This window comes from Pan paniscus, chromosome 1, assembly GCF_029289425.2.
Source record: "Pan paniscus chromosome 1, NHGRI_mPanPan1-v2.0_pri, whole genome shotgun sequence".
Lineage (NCBI taxonomy): Eukaryota > Metazoa > Chordata > Mammalia > Primates > Hominidae > Pan > Pan paniscus.
The window spans coordinates 171,223,406-171,244,892 of NC_073249.2; the positions used below are offsets into that span (position 1 = coordinate 171,223,406).

The following is a 21,487-nucleotide window of genomic DNA, read 5'->3' on the forward strand; positions in this document are numbered from 1 at the left end:
TAAAAAGGGAGCTCATCAAACACAAAATACACATACATATATTAGATAGTTCCATTTACAGTCGTCCCTCAGTAGCTGCAAGGGATTGGTTCTAGGACCCCCCAAAGACACCAAAATCCACAGATGTCTAAGTCCCTTATGTTAAATGGCATAGTGTTTGCATATAACCTACACGCATCCTCCTGTATACTTTAAATCATCTCTAGATTACTTATAATACCTAACACAATGTAAATGCTATATAAATAGTTGTCATACTATATTTTTTAATTTATATTATTTTTATCATTGTGTCTTTTTTTAAATATTTTCAATCTGTGGTTGCCTGAATCTGTGGATGCAGAACTTGCAGATATAAAACGCTAACTATATTTGAAGAACAGAAACAGGCAAGATTATTATGTGCTGTTAGAAATCAAGATAAAGGTTAAACTTGTGGGCTACAGAGACAATAACTTGGAAAGGGGCATGGAGAACTTCTAAGATGCAGGAACGTACTGTTTCTTGATCTGGGTGTTGGCTATATGGGTGTGTATGTTTTGTAAAACTTCATCCAATTGCCACTTAGGTGTATTTTTTTGTAGCCATGTTATACTTTAATAAAAAGTGAATAAATAAACCTAAGAAGAAAAAAAATAAAGAGGGTGGCTATGTAAATTACAGCTAGCCATTGGATGCCTTTGGAGAAGCAGCTGGAGAAGCTGCTGCAGTCAGATACCAGGGACAAGAGAAGGCTTTACTCAACGTGTGCTACTAAGGATGCTTTACTCTCTCATGTCCCTCAAACCTTTGAATACTCCAAAACCTATAGGTTAGGCCTTCCCTGGTCATAGTCTCTCTGTGCAAACAACACACCTGACTTATCAAGGGCCTGCAATCTCACTCACCTATCCATCTTCTAATATCATCAGCTGTGTACAGTACTTTGAACAATGCCTGGCTATAAAGTAAATAACAGATATAAATTTAAAATGTCACATGATTCCAAGAGTTCATGTCTTTTTCTCTCTCCTCTCCAGACTGTTCATTAGCTAGATAATGAAAGAGGCATTATCTGCAATGGGGAGCAGTGGGCAATGAAGGCACAAGGGAGGGCAACCTGATTCTTTAAGGTGATGGGGGAGGCTTGAGGAAAACCATCTGGAGGAAGTTTCATCTCAGCTTCCTCCAGATGGTTTTCTTCCTGGAGAAAGTTGTGCTCTCCAGGATTTAGGCAAATGGAGTGGGGAACAATAGGGAGAGTGTTCCAAGGTGAGATGACCACATGGGCAAAGGCCTGCAGATAACAAGCGTGGAACTCTTGAGGAACTGAAAGAGACTCAGTCTGGAAGGTTCCCAACACTTTCACACCATGAGCACCTTAAAATCTACGGAATTTTGTCAAACTGCCAGATTGGGGAGGTGGTCAGTAGGTCTCATCTGAGAAGAAAGTCCCTTTTTGAGCAGTAAGGTAGCTGTGAACCTCCGCATGAGAGAGGCAAAAAGATAGGTCTGAGTGAGGCTTTTTGGAACCCTTGTCTGCTGTTAGCCTTGTATTTCCAGGTTGCTCCATCAACCTTCCTGGTAGATTTCCAAAAGGTGCCTCTTGATGTGTGGCTTCTCCCATATCCTCTTGCATAATGGTTGAAGAGAAACTGACTACAGTTTTAAAAACAGAATAAACTGCCCCGCTGAGTATCAACAACTTCACTGAGCCCACCATACCCAGTGAAGTATTGGAACCCAAGGTATCCCTGAGCTTTGGGTCCACTAGGAAAGATTGTGGGTCCTAGGCAGGAGACCAAAACTACCTTTCTTCACTCCTTTTCTATGTTCCACAAGGAGAACAGCAAACTGCTCTGTATACTATAAATTCTAAAGCAACCATTAAAATAACAAAACAGAACTGTAGCTAAGAAGCCAAAAAGGAGATAAAAATGGAATCATAAAAAAATACTCAATCCAAAAGAAGGCAGAAAAAAGGGAAAAGAAAATTAAGAACAGATGGAACAAATAGAAAACACATAGCAAGATGATAGGCTTAAACCTAAGCATATTATAATCACTTTAAATGTAAACGGTCTCATAAACATAGATGCAAAATTTTAGCAAAATCAATTAAACAATATAAAAAAAGGTCATTGCATCATGACCAAGTAGGGTTAATCTCCAGGATGCAAGGTTGTTTCAGCATTCAAAAAATCAGTCTGTAATTCACTACGCAAACAAACTAAAATATATTTACTGTCTCAAAAGATGTTGTATTAGTCCCTTCTCATGCCTCTAATAAAGACATACCCAAGACTGGGTAATTTATATAGGAAAGAGGTTTAATTGACTCACTGTTCTATAGGGCTGGAGAGGCCTCAGGAAACTTACAATCATGGTGGAAGGGGAAGCAAATATATCCTTCTTCTCATGGTGGCAGGAAGGGGAAGGAGTGCCAAGTGAAGTGGGAAGCCCCTGATAAAACCATCAGATCTCGTGAGTACTCACTCACTATCATGAGAACAGCATGCGGGAAACCAACCTCATGATTCAATTATCTCCACCTGGTCCTGCCCTTGACATGTGGGGATTATTACAATTCAAGGTGAGATTTGGGTGGGGACACAGAGCCAAACCATATCAGATGTAAAACAAAATTGACACAATCCAACATCGATTTCTGATAAAAATAACTCTCTGCAAACTAGGAAAATAATGAAAACTCCTCAATCTGATAGAGGACATCTATGAAAAACCTACAGATAAAATCATACTTAATCATAACAGAGTGAATACTTTCCTTCCTAAAATCAGGAATAAGACAATGATGTCTATTCCTACCACCTATTCAACATCGTACTGGAGCTTCCAGTAGGTGTAATCAAGCAAGAAAATAAAATATAAGTTTTCCAGCTTACAAACTATGAAATAAAAGTGTCTTTATTTGCAGATAACATAATCATCCTTGAGAAAATTCAATATACTCTACAAAAATGCTGCTAGAACTAGTGAGTTTAGCAAGGTTGAAGAATACATTACCAATACCCCAAAGAATCAATTTTATTTCTATATACTAGCAATGAATAATCAGAAAGTTTTCTAAAATGCAGTTTGCAATAGCTTTAAAAACATTAAATACTTAGAGAAAAGTCCAACAGCAGATATGAAGAACCTATACACTAAAAACTATAAAATATTGCAGAGAGGAGTTAAAGAAGACCTAAATAAGTGAAAAGCTAAATATATCTTGTTCAGCATTTAGAAGACTCACTATTGTTAAGAGAGCAACACTCCCCATTTAGCCTATTGATTCAACACAATCCCAACCAAAATTCCAGCATGTATTTTTTTGAGAAATTAACAGGCTTTCTAAAATTCACAGGAAAATGGAAAGGATCTAGCATAATTAAAACAATTTCAATAAAGAAGAAAGTTGTAACACTATCACTACCTGCTTTCATTATAAAAGTATAGTCATCAAGACAGTGTGATTATTATTGATTAGACAAATATCAAATAGATTAATGGAATGAAATAGAGAATACTGAAATAGACTCACATTATATAGACAACTGATTTTTGACAAAGAATAAATGGCAATTCCATGGAGAAAAGACAGCCTTTTTAAAAAATGGTGCTGAAACAATTAGATATTCATAAGCAAAAAAAACCTTTTGTTTATACCTCATTCCATATAGAAAAATATACTCAAATATAGATCAGATGAAAACCTAATGTAAAATCTAAACCATAAAACTTTTAGAAAACCAACATGAGGAAAAATCTGTGTAGCCCTTGGATCAGGCAAAGATTTCCTAGATATGATACCACAATCATGATCCATAAAAGAAAAAAAAAGAATAAATTTATAAAGACACACTGTTAAAAGAATGAAAAGACTCGGACTGAGGGAAAATATTCACAAAGCACAAATCTGATAAAGACCTTGTATCTGGAATATACAAAGAACACTCAAAATTCAATATTAAGAAAACAAAAAGCCCAATTTTAAACATTGCAAAATGATTTGAACATACACTGCACAAAAGGAAATATTAATATATGTATAGCTAATAAGCACATTAAAAGATATTCAACATCATAGTCATTAGGAAAATACAAATTAAACTACTAAATGTTGATTAGAAAGGCTGGAATTTAAAACTAGCAATACCAAGTGTTAACAAGGATGTGAAAAAACTAAAATTCTCACACATTGGTAGTGGGAATGTAAAAGGCTACAACCACTTTGGAAAATAGATTGGATGGCTTTTTTAAATGTTATACATAGAGCTACCATATGATCCAGCGATTACACTCCTAGGAATTTATCCAAGAAAAAATAAAACAGTTCATACAAAGATCTGTATACAAACGTTCTTAGCAGCTTTATTTGCAATAGACAGAAACTGGAAAAAACAAGACCAAAAACAAATGTCCATTAACAGGGTCAATGAATAAACAAATTTTAGTATATCCACACAATTAAATACTACTTGGCAATAAAGAAACACACACAGATGAGACTCAAAATAATTATGCTAGGGAAAATAAGTTAGATTTTAAAGAATACTTACTATACGATTGTCTTTATGTAAAGTTTTTTAAAAAGTAAAAAAATTAAATAGGAAAGGAAAAAGTCAAATTATTCTTGTTTGCTGATGACATGATCTTATATTTAGAAAAACCTAAAGACTCCACAAAAATCTCTCAGAACTGAGAAACAAATTCAGTAAAGTTGCAGTATACAAAATCAACACACAAAAATCCATAGTGTTTATACATACTAACAGTGATCAATCTGAAAAAGAAATCAAGAAGACAATCCCACATATAAGAGCTACAAAATATTAAATACCTAGGAATAAATTTAACCGAAGGAGTGAAAAATCTCTATAAGGAAGACATAAGACACTGATAAAAAAATTGAAGAGAGCACACACAAAAAGCAAAGATATCCCATACACATAGATTGGAAGAATTAATATTGTTAAAATATCTATACTTCCCAAAACATCTATAAGATTCAATGCAATTCCATCAAAATACAAATAACATTCTTCACAGAAATAGAAAAATAATACTAAATTTTGTATGAAACCACAAAAGACCCCAATTAGCTAACACAATCCTGAGCAAAAAGAACAAAGCTGGAGGCATCACACTACCTGATTTCAAAATATCCTACCAAGCTATAGTAACCAAAACAGCATGGTACTAGCATAAAAGTAGACACATAGATCAGTGGAACAGAACAGAGACCCAGAAATAAATCCATGCACTTAATAGTCAACTCATTTTTGACAAAGGTGCCAAGAACATACACTGAGGAAAGGACAGTCTCTTTAATAAATAGTGTTGGGAAAACGGTAAGAATCTATACGCAGAAGAATGAAACTAGACCCCCATCTTTCACCATATACAAAAATCAACTCAACATAGATTAAGCATTTAAATGGAGGATCTGAAACTACTGAAAATTGAAATTACTAAAAGAAAACATTGGGGAAACATTACAGGACATTGGTCTGGGCAAAGATTTTTTGAAAAAGACCTCAAAAGCACAGGTGACCAAAGCAAAATTAGACAAATGGGATTACATCAACCTAAAAAGCTTCTGCACAGCAAAGAAAACAAACAACAATATGAAGAGGCAACCTACAAAAAAGGAGAAAATATTTGCAAACTACCCATCTGACAATGGATTAATAACCAGAACATGTAAGAAACTCAAACAATTCGACAGCAAAAAAAAAAAAATCTGATTTAAAAATGAGCAGAAGACCTGAATAAATGTTTCTCAAAAGTAGGCATACAAATGGCAAAAAGGTATATTAAAAAGTGTTCAAAATCATTGACCATCAGAGAAATGCAAATCAAAACTACAATGATATACTATCTCACCTCAGTTAGAACGGGTATTATCAAGCAGATGAAAAATAACAAATGTTATCAAGAATGTAGAGAAAGGAGAATGCTCATACACTGTTGGTAGAAATGTAAAGTAGTACAGCCATTTTGGAAAGCAGTATAGATATTTCTCAAAAAACTAAAAATAGAACTACCATATGATCCAGCATCCCACTGCTGGGTATCTATCCCAAAAAAAAAAAAAGGGCAATCAGTATATCTGCACTTTCATGTTTATTGCAGCACTATTCACCATAGCCACAATATGGAATCAATGTAAGTGCCCATCAATGATGAGGGAATAAAGAAAATGTGGTAATTATACACAACAGAATATTACTCAACCATAAAAAAGAATGAAGTCCTGTCATTTGCAGCAACATAGATGTAACTGGAGGTCATTAGATTAAGTGAAATAAGCAGGCACAGAAAGACAAACATTGCCTGTTCTCACTCATACGTGGGCACTAAAAGGGCAGATCTCACGGAGGTTGAGAGTAAAATAGTGGTTACCAAGCCAGGGATGGGAAGACGGGAGGGTAGATTGAAGACAGGTTGGTTAAGAGGTACAAAACTACAGTTAGAAGAAACAAGTTCTAGTATTAAATAACATAGTAGAAAAATTATAGTTAACAATAATTTATTGTATATTTGCATATTTCCTTCTTTTTTTTTTTGAGATGGAGTCTCGCTCTGTCACCCAGGCTGGAGTGTAGTGGCACGATCTTGACTCACTGAAACCTCCACCTCCCGGGTTCAAGCGATTCTCCTGCCTCAGCCTCCTGAGTAGCTGGGATTACAGGCACACACTACCACGCCCGGCTAATTTTTGTACTTTTAGTAGAGACAGGGTTTCACCATGTTGGCCAGGCTAGTCTCAAACTCCTGACATTGAGATCCACCCATCTCAGCCTCCCAATGTATTTCAAAATAGCTAGAAGAATTGTAATGTTCCCAACACAAAGAAAAGAAAATGTTTGAGGTGATGAATATCCCAATTACCCTGATTTGGTGACTACACATTGTATATAGAGGTATCAAGATAGCATGTGTGTATCAAAAATATGTAAACTATTACCAATTTTAAAAGTTTTTAAAATATTAAACAAATTTATAGTGGCAGGAAGCAGATCAGTGGCAGCCTAGGATGGGTGGGGAGTCAAGAAAAGGAGGCTAGGAGGAAGGGGTTATAAAGTAGCATGAGAAAAGCTTTGAGGGTGATGAATATGTCCACGATCTTGATTGTGGAAATGGTTTCATGTATGTATACATATGTCAAAACTTATACAATTACATTCTTTAAATATATGCAGTTTGCTAAGTGTGAGTTACACCTCAATTTTTAAAAACAGAAAAAAGAAAGCCTACAATGGTTTCACATCATCGCATTGCAGTTTGAATCATGTTCTAACCTCTTATTGCAGCCTGAAGGTCCTGCATACTCTGGGCCACATCCAACCACCCACCCTCTCATCTTATTCTACACATTCTCTCCTCCCTCTCTCCTCTGCTGCCTCAGTCCCAATGGCCTCCCTTCTCATCCCTCCAAGCCCTTTCCCACGCCAAAGTCTTTCACTTGCTTTTCCCTCTTCCCCAGGACATTCCCTTGGCTGGTCTTCAACTTCAGGGCTCAACAAACCCATCACTCCTGCAAGAGGTCTTCCTGATGACCCAGACCCAGACCGAGTAGGTAGGACGGCACCATTCCTCTGGCAGTCAGGGTCTACTTCCTCCATAATAGTTTTCATCACCTGAAAGCAGCATGTGTATTTGTTACCTACTTGTTTACTATCTATCTCTCTTTCCTAAAACACAAATACTTTAAAGATAGGGACCTTCCCTGTCATGTTCATTGCTTTATCCCCAGTGCCTCATGTACTCCCCGGCACATGGTAGTAACTTGGTAAATATTTTTTAATGAATGACTAAATCAAGCATACTATTAACGTATTGAAAGTAAAAACCACTGAAGTGTTTCCTTTTCATTAAATATTAGCATTCTATACACGTAAGAGAGCTTGGTTTTAAGACATTTATTTTCCTATTTTCATACTTTTAATCCATTCATCTTTCTGACTTTCAGGAATGCTTACTTTTTTCAGTTTACAAGCCAAAATCAGCTTCTTTGACGTATATAAACTCCAGGCTGCTTTCTGACAGGGTCCTAATAATTTGTCCTATGATATTGTAATTCATCAAAAACTCATGTTTAAAACAAAGAATTCAGGAAATATTGGTTGTGTAAAATGCAGGGCATCTCCAGGCAAAAGTAAGGGTTCTAATGTGGTTGACGTATTGGGATGGTGGGAGCAAATGAAATAACCACTGTGTATGAAAAATATTATTTTGTTTCTGGTCTCTAAAGGTAAAAACTGAGTAAGTTAATAGCCTCTCTGAAACTTAAAATCACACAGTTAATAAGTAGCAAAACCAAGACTCCAATCAAAGTCTTCTTACATCAACCAGAGGAACCATGGAGAATGACTTCAGTTTTTAACATTTTCACTCAGAAATAATCGATGACACTTCTATTCACATCATACTGGCCAAATCAAATCACATAGTCTTGCCTAATTGGAAGGAGATGGAAGGACAATCACTCCATGCTCCTAGAAGGAGGACAGAAATACTAGTGGGCAGCATGAATGTCTTCCTCCAGGCTCAGTTATGGAAGAGCTTGAAGAGAACACCATGAGCCAGTGTATAGCAAGGGAAGGCTTTGCTTTTGAGCATTGAGTGGCATTATCAAAAATTGAGGTTCTATTAAGGCATCAAGCTGAGGGATCTGTGATTTCATGGGGTCTGACTTCAGCCTATGAACATCTAGAAATATTAGTGGTGTTCTTACCCTAGGAGCACATAGGCCTGTGTCCTGGCATTGCATTTAAAGTAAGAGGCACTTAAGAACCATTTCATCTTGATGTAAATAAAGATTAGTGTATGTCTATTTGCTCAGCTCTGCAGGTAGGAACTTTCTAATCACATTCCCACCTCTAGTCAGTAACTAGGGCCCCACACCCCCAGCCCTGCCAAAACATCTTCCAAACTGCTGAAAGGTTTACTTGCTGACTTTGCAAAAGCCCCTCTTAAATTCCTCCTTTCTTAGAAAGTGGTTCTGGCAGGTGCTGAACAGTTCACACCAGATGGGATGCATTTACACAGAATCAGAACCAAAGAACACCCATCTCTTTGTGCATGGCCACAGGCTGGACAGAAAACACGATCTGAAGCTCTGCTTTTCACACTGGTCAGATGTGGCAATCCTGTGTGTGCATGCTTTTGGTGAAAACGATTTCCCCGATTAAGAAAATATTTAAAACAAATATACAGTTATAGGTTTTTTTTTTCACTGTATATGCTATTCCTTTCACATGCTCATGATTTTGAATCAAAGCCAAAAAGATGTTCTCTAGTCTTGTGCATCTTTGAAAGTTGGAGCTTGGATCTGTCCATTCGCTATTTAATTTATGAGAGAAACATATTCTGACTACAACCATATGCCAGTTACATTCATTTCTTTTTCCAGGACTTTTCTCTGTGGAGTTGGAAAGTTCACCTTCAAGTTCAGAAAGACAGTATGTTGCAGTTTGGGTTCCTTGGAAAGTGGGCTTTGAGATGGAAATTAGCATGTAGGACACTTCATAGGTCATTCTTTCAAGTTCTATACCTGTGGAGAGAAAGGAAGGACAAAGGATGGGGCAAAGGGAAAAACCAGGCTGCAGCAAAGGCTTCCACAGCAGTTTCAGCTAACCCCACCAGGAGCTCAGGATTTGGAAAGGCCTGTCAGATTTACCCACTTTCCAGCAAAGGTTATGGGCTTTCTGCATTAAGCAGTCATTGGATGCAGGTTGCCCCAGAAAGGGAGCATGGTGTTGGGTTAAGGCAACTCACTCCAGCACAAGACGATTTCCAGAGAAGGCCAGAAGCATTTTCAGGCACTGGAATGTCATTTATTCCTGAAGAGGGATCTTGGTGGCACATTACAGCATCCACTTCATATCTTATATTCATAACTGGAATTAGGCAGTATGATGTCATAGGAATAGACCATTGGACCAAATGAACACTAGACCAAGATTGTCCTTCAAACACTGGGAAAGCAACCAATACTGAGCAACTCAGGTCATCACAAGGGCTCTGAATCCAATAAAGATCAGGCCTTCAGCCAAGTTCTTGGCATTTCTGATCCTGCCCTAAACTCTCTAACACACAGTCCATGTCCACCTTCCAGGCTGCACTAGCTGGTAAGTGGAAGCTAAGAATAGACTTGTGACACCCCAACACTTACTTCTGATTTCATTCCTGAGAAGCTGATCTCGACTAACAAAGAGCCCGCTGCTATAGACCAACCTGTGCCTCTAAGTCAGACCAACTCACCCAAAAGCACTGACTGGGAGGATAACAGTTACTCCAACCCTTATATTTTTCTCAGGACCTTACTCTTATTCCCAGATACAAGCATTTGTTTGGCTCAGGGATATCTTTTATCTTGCTGGCTTCTGGGAAGAGTTGAAGGAATATGACTTCCCCAGCTGAGGTCCTCATCATCTGTGCTTCCAGTTTCTTATCACACTCTCTCTTGCACTTATCAATGTTTCAAATAACCCCTGGGTGCAAGCTAGGACAAGCCTGGTGTTGTGGGTTGAATTATATCCCCCAAAATGGCATATTGAAATTCCAACCCCCAGTACCTCAGAATGTGCCCTTATTTGGAAATAGGCTTTTTACAGAGAGAATCAAGTTAAAATGAGGTCATTAGAGGAGGCCTCTACCACCAGCCCAATATGACTGGCATCCTTATTGAAAGGGGAAATTTGGATACATGAACACATACACGGAGAGAGGACACCATGTGACATGAAGGCAAAGATCAAGATGACACATCTATGAGCCAAGAAATCCTGAAGGTTGCCAGCAAACCATCAGAAGTAAGGGAGAGGCACGGAAGAGAGTCTTCCTCAAGGGCCTCTGAAGGAACCAACTCTGCCAACAGCTTGATCATGGACTTCTGGCCCACAGAACTGTGTGACAATAAATGACTATTGTTTTAAGCCACCCGGTTTGTGGTACTTTGTTAGTGTGTTTTAGGTACAGCCCTAAAACACAGATACACCTGGGAAGCTTGTCTGTTCATAGCTTGCATCTTGGTCATCATGCTAGAAAGAGCTTAAGGTCACAGGGCCATCAAGTGAAAGAGGTGACAACAGTATATTAGAAGCTAAACCATCTTCAAATCCAAACCATAATGAGATATCACCTCACACCCATTAGGATGCCCATTATCCCCTGCCAAAAAATAAATAAAATAGAAAATAACAGAAGATGGTAAGGATGTGGAGAAATTAGAACTCTTGTGCATTGCTGGTGGGAATGGAAAATGCTGTAACTGCTTTGGAAAACAGTACAGAGGTTCCTCAAAAAAACAAAAATAGAGCTACCATATGATCCAGCAATTTTACTTCTCGGTATATACCCAAAATAATTGAAAGTGGCATCTCCCAGAGATATTTGCACATCCATGTTCATTGCAGCATTATTCACAAATAGCCAAAAGGTGGCAGCAACCCAAATGTCCATCAACAGATGAATGGATAAAGAAAATGTAGAATATACATACAATTGAATATTACTTATCCTTAAAAAGGAATGAAATTCTGACATGCTACAACACAGGTGAACTTTAAGGATATTACACTAAGGAAAATAAATCAGTCACAAAAAGATTAATACTGTGTGGTTTCACTTATATGAGATAGCTAGGGTAGACAAAATCATAGAGATACAAAGTAGAACGGCAGTTACCAGGGGGTGGGGGAGACAGGAATGGGGGTTGTTAATGGGTACAGAGTTTGAGTTTTGCGAGATAGAAAGTTCTAGAAATCTGTTACACAATTATGTGAATAGAGTTAGCACTACTGAACTGTAGGCCTAAAACTTGATAGGAGGGTTAACTTATTATGTGGGTTTTGTTTTCATCACAATTTAAAAGGGAGAAGAAGGAGAAGGAGAGGGAGAAGAAGCAGCAGCTGCAGCAAGGTCATCTGGCCCCCCGCCCAGCATTCCACCTTCCATGGCACACCACCTCTCTAAGCCTGCAGCATCCACATCAGTCATTTGCAGGAGGACAAAGGACAGACTGGTCAGTCAACAAAAGCACTGCCCATCCAGATCAAGAAAGGGGGCATTCGTTGAGCATCTACTGGGGCCTCAGACTATCCCTGATCACACATGACCTTATCAGCCACCCCGGTGGAACAGTCCTCATTTCTCCACCTCTTAAATAAGAAACTGAAGCTCAGAGGGGTGAAGGGGACCGTTTTGAGTCACTTGGCTGCTGGAAGGTCGAGCTGGGATCTCCTTCCCCCACCCCAGTTGCCTGTTTGATGACTGCTTAAACTTTGTGAAATCATTTGGCTTGACAGAATGCTTAAGAGCTTTTCAAAGTGGTAACTGGAACTCACTCTGCCACACGTATTTGTGTATTTGTCTGTTTTTCTTTTCTTTTCTTTCTCTTTTTCTGGAAGGAAAAAGCAATCATCTAGTGAAAAATATTTTCCTTAGAGATCACTTAAGGTATTTGGCAATTTGGATTGCCAAATATCACAAAAGAGACTAAGAAGTAAGACGTGGGACTGAGGGCAAAAAGAAAACATTCAACAAGTCCGAAAAGGCCAGGGAAATGCTTCAGGCTCACTTCCCTTGCCACCGCCCCAGACGTCCACACCGCCTTTTGAGTTGGCAAACCCTTGGGAGGCTGAGTCAGGGTGGCCTGGGCCACCTCTTGCCAATCTTGGGAACCCTCTAGAATCCTGTTTGAAAGCAAACCAACTGCTCCCACCCCCCAAGTCTTGGTGTGTTCGAATTTCTTTTCCCATGCCAAAATCTGATTTCCTGTTTCTAAGAAGAAAAGCTTTAAAATGTCCCTTAAAACAAAAAAAGACTCCTTAAGGGAGCTTAAACATCAAAGGACTCTTAAAAAGTAGGGTTTTGTTTGGTTAAGTACACGTAAATCAGAAAATTTTCAATTAAGTTTTCCTTTAAGGTGCTAAGGTTTCTTACTGGATTTGGGCAAAAGATTTGTGGACTAACCATATAGATTCTTGGGGGCTATAAGGAGCGTTAATCTGGTCCAATCTGCTTATTGCAGTGATAAGTGACTTACCTAAGGTCTCACAGCAAGCAAGTGTCAAAAACAGACCTAAGCCCAGGCTCTTAATGCCCAGTTTGGTGTGGTTTCCATGCATCTGCCTATTTCTCCTACAACTGAAAGTTACAAGATTTTTTTCAAAATCGAAGGTTGAAGTTCGAAACAGGCAGAAGGAAGCTAGTAAGTGTGTAGGTTTTTTTTTAAGTTATGAGTTTGAAACAACTGTGACTACTAACCTTTTCCTAAGCACTTAGCATGTACATGTGTTGTTCATTTAATTGCCTCAATTCTATGAAGTATTTACTATGTTTTCTTCATTTTACGAAGGAAAAGGGAAAGTGAGGGAAGACAATGATTCAAATTCTTAGTTTAAGCTTTTACTCTATTTTCTGAGTGGCCAGAACATGCCAGGCTTTTTCTGATACCTGGTATCAACTCATCTTCAAAGCAACCCAGAGACATTGGTATTATTGTCTCCATTGCACAAATGAGAAAATCAGATCTTAAGAAAATCAATCTGCCCAAGTGCTCACCACCAGGAAGTAGCACAGTGAGGATTAGAACTTAAATCTGGCCCTCCATGCCCATTCTCTTTCTGTTACCCTCTTGACAGAGTCGTTGTGAGGGTCAAAGCAGATCATTTAAGTGAAAGCCTTCTGTAAAAACTGTAAAGAATTTAACAGATTTGAGGGATTATCATGCTTAAATCTAAGTTGTTCTTTTTTCCTAAATTTCCACTCTGGCTTGTAACAACAGGATCTAAGAGCCAGGCATGACAAGGGGCCCAGGTCTCTCAGCTGAAAAACATTTTCCAAATAAAAGATTTGATTGAGCAAATGCTTGTTTTTCTTGGGTGGGTCCCAACCACCCAAATGTTTAATTGGGTTGGAAAGTTTTGATCCTGATGGCCATTGTTGGAGGCAAATGAGAAACGTGGAGCCTTGCTCTCTGACCCTGAAGGAAAGAAGAAAGCCCGAAAAAACAGAGCTATAATCCTGCTAGCAGTTATGCCATCCAAATAGCAGCATTATTAGACCAAATGCTGCTTCATTCATTGGCTTATTTGTTTATTTGGGGCTATCTTATGAACATCTTCTGCAAGCCACACTCTGCTTTAGGCACAAGGAATACAGAGAGGAATGAGCTACAGTTGTTCCCTTGAGGACCTCATAGTCCTGAGGACTTCTGCAAACATTCCCCATGAACATTTCTCTACCCTTCCTGGTCATATTCTGTTCTTCCATCTTTGCCCCACACAATTTATGCCAGTGTTATGGCTGGATAGTGTCCCTCCATAATTTGTATGTTGAAGACCTAACCCCCAGGACCTTAGAATGTGATTATATTGGAGATACATTCTTTAAAGAGGTTAATTAAGGGGGCCGGGCGCGGTGGCTCACGCCTGTAATCCCAGCACTTTGGGAGGCCGAGGTGGGCGGATCATCTGAGGTTGGGAGTTTGAGACCAGTCTGACCAACATGGAGAAACCACGTCTCTACTAAAAATACAAAATCAGCCTGGCGTGGTGGCGCATGCCTGTAATTCCAGCTACTTGGGAGGCTGAGACAGGAGAGTGGCGTGAACCCAGGAGGCAGAGGTTGCAGTGAGCCAAGATTGCACCATTGCACTCCAGCCTGGGCAACAAGAGCAAAACTCCGTCTCAAAAAAAATTAATAAATAAATAAAAGAGGTAATTAAGGTAAAATGAGGTCATTAGATGGGCTTTAATCCAATCTGGTGATTTTATAAGTGGAGATTAAGACACAGACACTCACAGATGGAAGACTCTCTGAAGACACAGGGAGAAGACAGCCATCTACAAGCCAATAAGGGAGGCTTCAGAAGAAATAACCTTGCCTACACCTTGATCTTGGACTTCCAGCCCCCAGAATTATGAGAAAAGGAATTTCTGTTGTTTAAATCACCCAGTTTGTGGTTCTTTGTTACAGCAGCTCTAGAAAACTATTACAACCAGCCAAAGCATTGAGTCTGATCTGCCGAGTATGAGAGTTATGTCTGTGTTCATTGAATGAAAGGAAGAATGAATAAAACTATCATGGGCCAATCCTCAAGGTGTTTGCAGTCTTAAGGGGACCCTAGTGTTTTTTCTTATTCTGTGCTGTGTGCTGGAGGCACTGAGATGAAAGCTGTGGACCTTCTTCATGGAATGTGTATGCTAGCAGGGAAACCAAGCTTACAAGTATTTCATACATAATAATTTTCGAAGTACTATGATAGAGGAATGCAACACCTGAGAACCTGGAAGAATCCCCTAATCTAGTGAGGAGAAGAGAAGGTCAGGGAAGGCCTCTTGGAGAAGAAACCACCCAAGCTGTCATGAAGTACAAACAGCTGTTACCCAGCAGGTTGTGGAGACAAACCATTCCAGGTATGTGCCCAAGCCTGGAGGTACCCAGGCCAACCACAACAAGTCAGTGCAAGAGAAGGAACAGAGAGAGAGAGAAGGCTGGAGTGAGGCAGAGACCAGGTCATGGAGGCAGCGACCAACAGAGGCAAGGGCTAGGTCATGGGGGGCCTGTGACAGGGTGAAGGCACTTGGGTTATAGAGTTAGAGAACTTAAGTTCTCTAACTGTAGCCAGCTAGAAGCTACATTTCCCAGCTTTGTTTGGAGCTAGATGTGGTCATGAGACTAAGTTCAGACCAGGGCGACACATGCAGAAGTGATGTGTGTGACTTTCAAGTCACTCCCAAAGACAGGCTCAGCTACTTGCTAATTTCCCAGCCTAATTATTTCTGCAGGCTGGAAAATAGAAAGAACTGGAGTGGTCTCAGAAAGACACAATGCAGACAACAGACTGACCTACTAGCCTGGGTTCCTAGCTGCCCTAAAAGGACAAGAGTCCTGCTCTCCCTGAACTATTGCCTCTGGACTATTACAGAAGAGAGGAATAAACACCTGCTTAAGTTAGGCCACTGAATACCTGGGTCCCTGTATTACCCCAGCTTCACTTGTACCCTAAGCAACATACAGCCTCATTTTGGAGATTGTGGACAATACACTAAATCCTCAATGTTATCAATAGGTTCTTAGAAACTGTGACTTGAAGCAAAACAGCAGGTCCTTGAATAATGTCTCACATTCACCTTTCTTTCCTTATAATCTTGATAAGAAAAATAATTGGTTTTTATACTTTGTTTCACAGTCACATGGAATCCTATGCAGCCACAAAAAGGATGAGTTCATGTCCTTTGTAGGGACATGGATGAAGCTGGAAACCATCATTCTCAGCAAACTATCACAAGAACAGAAAACCAAACACCACATGTTCTCTTATAAGTGGGAGCTGAACAATGAGAACACATGGACATAGGGAAGGGAACATCACACACCAGGGCCTGTTTGGGAGTGGAGAGGCTAGGGGAGGGTTAACATTAGGAGAAATACCTAATGTAGGTGACAGGTTGATGGGTGCAGCAAACCACCATGGCACGTGTATACCTATGTAACAAAACTGCATGTTCTACACATGTACCCCAGAACTTATAATAAAAAAAGAGAAAAAAAAAGAAACTATGGATGACATTAGGTAAGGACTTACTATGCTACTTGACACATAGTGGGTCTATGATTAGTCAATATACCTGATATAGTTTGGCTGTGTTCTCACCCAAATCTCATCTTGAACTGTAGCTCCCATAATCCCCACATGTTGTGGGAGAGGCCCAGTGGGAGGTAATTGAAACACGGGGACAGGTTTTGCCCTTGCTGTTCTTGTGATAATGATTAAGTCTCAAGAGATCTGATGATTTTATAAAGGGCAGTTCCACTATGCATGTTCTCTTGCCTGCCACCATGTAAGACGTACATTTGCTCCTCCTTCACCTTCCACCATGATTGTCAGGCCTCCCCAGCCATGTGGAACTCCGAGTCGATTAAACTTATTTTTCCTTATAAATTACCCAGTCTCAGGTATTTCTTAATAGCAGTATGAAAATGGACTAATAACATACCCACAGCTATCATTAGGATGAACTGATAGAATGTGGTGACTCACTAGATGTGGTGGCAAAAGAAAAGGAAAAGCTAATCAGACTCTGAAATTTCCAACTTGGGTGTCAGTGAGAATGATGGGACTCCTAATAGAAATGTGGGGAGGAGAGAGGAGGACAATTTGGGGAGAGAAAATAAAGGCAGGCTCTGGCCATGCTGAGTTTGAGTTGCTGGCAGGGCTCACAGAAAGAGATGCCAACAGGCAATTTGAAATTTGAGCTGTAGCTGAGGTCTGGAAACAAAGAATGGGGTGGGGGTGGGGGAATTGAAGCTGTGGAAATAATGAGGTTTCTAAGGGAGAAAGCTGCAGATGCAGATATTGGAAGGATAATGAGGAGACAAGTCTGGCTGGAGCAAAGGTTTCTAAGGGTGCAAAAGGGAGGGAGCACTGGGAAGGGGTTGAGCCCAGTGTGGCAGAACTTCAAGAGCCCTGTGGAGGAGGAGCTCAGACCTCAGTCTTCAGGCAAAGGGGGCCATGGTGGCTTTGAATGGGGAGGGCAATGATGAAGACCCTACCTGTTGTGCCAGAGCATCCCTGATGGGGCCAGAGGGATGCTCTTCCTCTGCCAGACAAGCAGCTACCACTTACAGCCATTTCACTGCAGTCTTGATAAACACGTGTGAAGTACAGCAAACAACCTCAATGAACACGCTGCCTCTAGGTGGTGGGTTATGGGATTATAGGATTTTTTAATACAAAAAGTTAGATGAAAGTGAATTTTTTTAAAAAAAGGTCTGAGTGTGTACTATAAACTTGGTACATCAAAGCACTTTCAGCCTGAATATTTTGGAGAGATTTTTAAGGAGACAATGAAACCAAAGAATTAGCCAGAGTGACTCCATGGAATGGAAAGTCACATCTTGAAGGAGAAGGCAAGACAGGTGACCCCTGCTCAGCCTTTCCATCCTTTAGTCAACCAATATGTATTGAGGGTTGCCCCCACTCTGCCACTTTCAGGGGCCGTCATTCATACCACATGGAGGGTCAAGGCAAGAAGTAAACAAACATGTCAGGAGTTGTTGAGTGCTGGGGTGAAAAATAAAACTGGGTGAGGGATAAACAGAAGACACAGCCACCCCACCTCAGGGAAGTTCCCTCCAAGGTGATCTTAGAGCCCCGACAGAAGGCAGTGAGGGTGCCACACAGCTCTCAGGGATGGAATGTTCCAGGCCAAAAAGAAGCAGCAAACACAAAAGTCCTGAGGTGGGAGAGGGCATGACACGTTTGCGGAATGCCAGAAGAGGTCAAGGCTGGCATCAGGGTGAGGCAAGTGAAGGGCCTAGGGTGAAAATTTAAGGAAGCCTTCTTCTCAAGTTCCTGTAATTGCCCAGGCAGATGGCTTCCTTTCTTGCTTCACCTCAGTCCAAGCCCTGGTGGCAGTAACTGAGTCTGGGACGGGAAGAGTGGCAGCAGGGCTCAGTGGCCACAGGACTCAGACAACGGGAGCAGCAGGGAACCCAAAGCCTCAGATGGCTCACTGCTCTGTCTCCCTAAGAAACTCAGTATGAAGGTCCAAGAAATCCTATATGCCTGGAGAGTTATCCTAAGGGTGAGAGGAGAGTTTGGACCCACTTCTTAGTTGACTGAAGGATCTTCACTAAGAAGCAGGAAACGAGTTGTCTCCCAACATTACAAGGCTGTGCTACCTCAGGTACACATCCTTCCTACTCTGGACCCAGATTTCCTTTGCTGTACCATGGAAGGATTGGATTCAATGAACCCAAGGTCCTCCCACCAGGAACCAGGTCCAAAATTTTATGATTCTATGAGCTCACAATAAACCTTTTTTTCTAAAGGAGCCTGGGGGTACAGGGAAGGAAAAGAAAAGGAAGAGGCTCAAAGGCCTTTCCATCAAAAGCTCAAAGAAGACAAATATTTTGTTCTTCCTCCCCATGTATTTCTAAGACACCCAGAGCTAGTTTCAAATAACCTGCTGGCCCAAACTTAGATTCTGGAATCAATCTCCCTTCATGGGAAGAAAGAGCCTCGCTAAGTTTGTGATGACCCAGGTGTCACCAACAGGCTCAAAATCTGCCATCCTGGTGAATGTTCGCATGCTGAGGCCTCCAGTGACCAGAACCACAGTGGACGCCTGTGGAAGTGACCACTTCAAGAATCAGCTAATAAATAGGAATGTTCTGTTTTGAACAAAGAGGTCCACTTGCAGCCAAGTTTTCCATTCATGAGCCTATCTGACACAGGTATAACTGCCCCTTTCCCTTTTTCCCTTAGACTTTTCACAAGCTAGTTTCATTCCTTCTAGATTTCCAATAACTGCCCAGGGTTTAGAGTTTCTGAAGAGTTTCATATGTTGACATCCAACTTGACTTCTGCACCCAGGATCTGAGGCAAGAATTATTGTCATTCCCATTTTACAAATGAGGAAACTGAGGCTTTCAGAGAGAAAAGCTTGGAATAATCTCCCAAGTAGGCATCAGACTTGAAAAACTGACAGTGTGGCCCTGTAAAATCAGTGCTATAAAAGCTTGTGATAACTGGAAATTAATGGTGAAAAATGCCCCTGCTTTTGCACCAGTGAATCAATTCTCACTTCCATGCCTTATGAATATCCACCATCTACCCATCATGTCCCAGCTTTCCAGACAGCAGGGACACAGATGCCACACAATCCCTTCACCCTCCCTAACATCCTTGACCCTCTGTTCGGCTCTCGGCCATGCATTGATTCCTTCCTCCTTCCATTGCCCCTCAAAAAAGGTCCATGTGTATCAATTCTAGCCAAGAGAGCCCTAGAAGGATCACCGAGCCCTTAGTTCTGCCATCAGGCCAACTCCAGAGCAGGTTCGGGCTCCATTGGAGTGTGCTTCTATATCCTGCCATATGGAAAATTTTTGCAGAGCCTTAGAGAGGCCTCCGCCCTCTCTAATGGGTGGAGGGATGGGGACACTTAGATCCAGGACACCAGTGACTCTAACTTTCCATTATTGACTCACAGTGCCCTGCCCTAAAAGGCCATTGGGCCCAGACTACCCACAGTTTAGAATGCCAGGATTCAGTAGATGTATTTGCATATGCAGGATGAGCCAAAGAAGGGAAACTCTGGCCCCATCTAGAGGGGACGCCCCTGAGAGACATTTGCTGAAATGACCTGATAGCAAGAGCTGGAGAGGAGGGACAGTGATCTCCTGGGTCATAAAAGCACAGGACTTCACATGCAGAGCAAAGCCAGAAGGGCCCACCCTTGTCCAAGGTAGACCCGTGACAAGGGCAAGCAGGCTGAAAAGTTACCTTGATAAGTTACTTTGTTTTCACTCTGGGTTTTAGCCACCAAGGATCTGTTTCAAAGAGTAATGGAAGAAACAAAGACAAAGATTCTAGTCTTCTTGCAGCCTGCTTCAGGCAGGTCTAATTAAGAAATGTGTGAAAGAACCTCAGGAAAAGCCAGGAACATCAGAAGGGATTTCAGTTTGGCCTGGAAAAATCTTCTCCCTGCCTTGAATTTCACAAAACTCTTTCATTTGCTACTCTTAGCTCTGAACCATCCCAACAGTCTTCCAAGAGATGCCTTATTATTTCTGTTTTGTAGATGAAGAAACTGAGGTTCAAAGAAGTGAAGTGATTTGCCCAAGGCCACATGATCTTAAGTGGCATAGCTGGGATTGTATCCGAAGTCCGTCTGAACCTCAGATGTCTAGCCAGAATACCACATGCCTCAAAACAGTCCTATGGGGCCAAGCGCAGTGGCTCATGCCTGTAATCCCAGCACTTTGGGAGGCCAAGGCAGGTGGATCACTTGAGGTCTGGAGTTCGAGACCAGCCTGGCCAATATGGTGAAACCCTATCTCTACTAGAAATACAAAAATTAGCTGGGCATTAGTGGCATGTTGGCGCATGCTTGTAATCCCAGCTACTCAGGAGGCTGGATGACAAAGCGATTCTTGATCTCAAAAAAATTAAATAAATAAACAAATAAGTAAAAACAATCCTGTGAAACAGGCATCTGTTATACCCCAGATTCAAAGAGCTGCACAGAAAGTAAGCTCCAAGACCAGGAGGTGAAGCCAAGTTTCTCAGCACCAGAACTAGAGTTCTTTCCACCATACAGCACTGCTCCAGTTGCCTCTCTTATTTCCTGCTCTGTTGCTCCAAGCTGCCAAAACAGTATCTACTATGTAGTGAGTGCTAAATAAATACCTGATGGATGAGCGAGTCCTTCTTTGAAGAGAAGTTTTGTTAGGAAAGTGGGTGATGATCTTAACTGGATGAGCCAGTGACTCATTTCGCTCAAGGATTAAATCTGAATTTGAAGAAAAGCAGTTGACTTAGCTGTGAAATATGTCCCTGGGCTCCTCCCCAGTAAGGACAGAACAACTGGAGAAAGAACCCACTGTTCCTCTCTGGAATGAGAATTAAAACTATGAATAAGGCTTTTATGTTTCTCTTCTCCAGGACAATCAGGGAATAAAGATAGTTCCTGACAACATTGCG

At 40.8% G+C, this 21,487-nt stretch overlaps 1 long non-coding RNA gene across 1 annotated transcript in view; it reads right to left on the reverse strand.

Moving 5' to 3' along the window:
* LOC117981379 (uncharacterized) overlaps positions 1-21,285 on the reverse strand; it is a 103,086-nt gene extending 81,801 nt beyond the window's left edge. The window contains exon 1 of the long non-coding RNA XR_004672863.3: positions 21,194-21,285. This is a non-coding gene — a long non-coding RNA (uncharacterized LOC117981379). The remainder of the gene's footprint in view (positions 1-21,193) is intronic.
* Between the last annotated feature and the right edge of the window lie 202 nt (positions 21,286-21,487).